The 1,605-nt window shown below is 41.1% G+C and overlaps 2 protein-coding genes across 51 annotated transcripts in view; one reads left to right on the top strand and one right to left on the bottom strand.

The window, feature by feature from the left end:
• Positions 1–1,605, bottom strand: part of LOC126389674 (spectrin beta chain, non-erythrocytic 1-like) — a 187,156-nt gene that overhangs the window by 149,538 nt on the left and 36,013 nt on the right. The gene's annotated exons all lie outside the window — the stretch shown is intronic.
• The window catches only part of psen2 (presenilin 2), a 9,602-nt gene continuing 9,205 nt past the window's right edge, over positions 1,209–1,605 (top strand). Inside the window, exon 1 of the mRNA XM_050043471.1 lies at positions 1,209–1,364. The gene's annotated coding sequence lies outside the window, so the exon portion shown is untranslated. The remainder of the gene's footprint in view (positions 1,365–1,605) is intronic.

Below are 1,605 nucleotides of genomic sequence, written 5' to 3'. Positions count from 1 at the left end.
GGACGGATGAGTCATGGCCTTGTAAAAGATTATGTTTGTTTCTTTTAGTTGGCGAGAATGTGTCGCCGTAAACGCGACGAACATCCACTAACTTTGACGGAGTTTTCTGCGAGCGCGGCTGAGCCATTTTGTACCGCTACACGTGTTTCTAGTGGGACTATGTTTACAAGCACAAGAGTTCAGCAAACCACCGAAGGACCGCCCTGCAGATTTACTACTGGTTCTGCAACGTAGGGAGTTTTTTTAAACTCTGAAATTGTATCCGCCCATCAAAACACAAAATCAGGGAGAAAGTCATCAGTCTTTAGTTAAGCAAAGCGTCTAAAGACTGACTTGTGAGTCTAGCATTAAGGTGACTTTTAAACAGACCTTTCAGTGTCCCACATTAGGAAATGCTGACTGCCCGAGACAACTTGGCAATCAGAATTTTGATATGTATAGCATTTCTTTTAGGAATGTAATATCAGTATTTTTTCTTTTGAATTAATTAGATCACAACCTGGGGATTTCAGAATGGTACTGGATACTATATTGAAAGTGTTTGCTTCATATCGCAATATAGACCAGAAGTCTGAATTGCAAAAAAAAGTCCCACATTAGGTGAATTCACCCTATATATGGCATCTTGGACCATTTATATCAGAACTGATTACTGCTTTAGCATTTAAATATATCATATTAAAATAGCCTATATATTATTATTATTATTATTATTATTACTGTCCCCTTACTGTACAAACTGTAAATAAATCTTTATTCCTGACTATGTTACGTCGCCATTAATGTGTTTCTAGTTAAAATATTGATTTTTTTTTTTACATTTTTTTGGTAGATTGGCTTATGGGGTGATTTTGAAAGAGTAATTAAGTTCATCTTCTTATAAGTGGATGTAATATGTAGAGATGCCATCTGGGCCGTTTTTCCTCGTTTTGTTTTTTTTAAAGTCTATATTTTGCTTTACAAAAACGTGAAAAAGCAGCTGTGACCAAGCTATCACGAGGTGAGTAGCATTGTAAGCATAATTAATAGCGATATACTTCAGTGTGTCTGTGTGTTTTTGTATGCAAGCGGGTCTGCTGCGGTCTGCTGACAGTCCATAATGGCGGCGGTAGGACGAAACCATGGGCGAGTCTGTTGCTATGGGGCGTTCTGTTGAGCTTCGCCTCTTGGTATCCATGCTCTTTGACTGAACAAAACAGATCAACCAGTGTTCCAACTGAATTGGGGTCGCACACCACGTGATCTCGTGACGTTCTCGCTGATCACGTGGTGTGCCAGTCAGCTGACTGCCGTCTTCCGGGTTGTCGGTCGGTGTTTACTTTGTGAGCGGCTCCTGTTCGTGATTTGTGCGGCTGAAGTCGAAGGTAAAGTCTCAGTCTTACAGTTTTCATGTGAAACAAACGGCTCCGGTTGAAATGTCTTGACTTTTATCCGGTCTGACGTCATCCAGACTCTCCGAACACGTCAGCAGACCAACAGGCAGCTGAGCAGAGACTCTTGACATCATCAAGTTTTAGCTCGTCATATCAGAGATGTAATGGCGGTACTGTGTGTGTGTGTGTGTGTGTGTGTGTGTGTGTGTGTGTGTGTGTGTGTGTGTGTGTG

This window comes from Epinephelus moara, chromosome 5 (genome assembly GCF_006386435.1).
Source record: "Epinephelus moara isolate mb chromosome 5, YSFRI_EMoa_1.0, whole genome shotgun sequence".
NCBI lineage: Eukaryota > Metazoa > Chordata > Actinopteri > Perciformes > Serranidae > Epinephelus > Epinephelus moara.
This window is presented reverse-complemented; position numbering and strand designations above follow the sequence as displayed.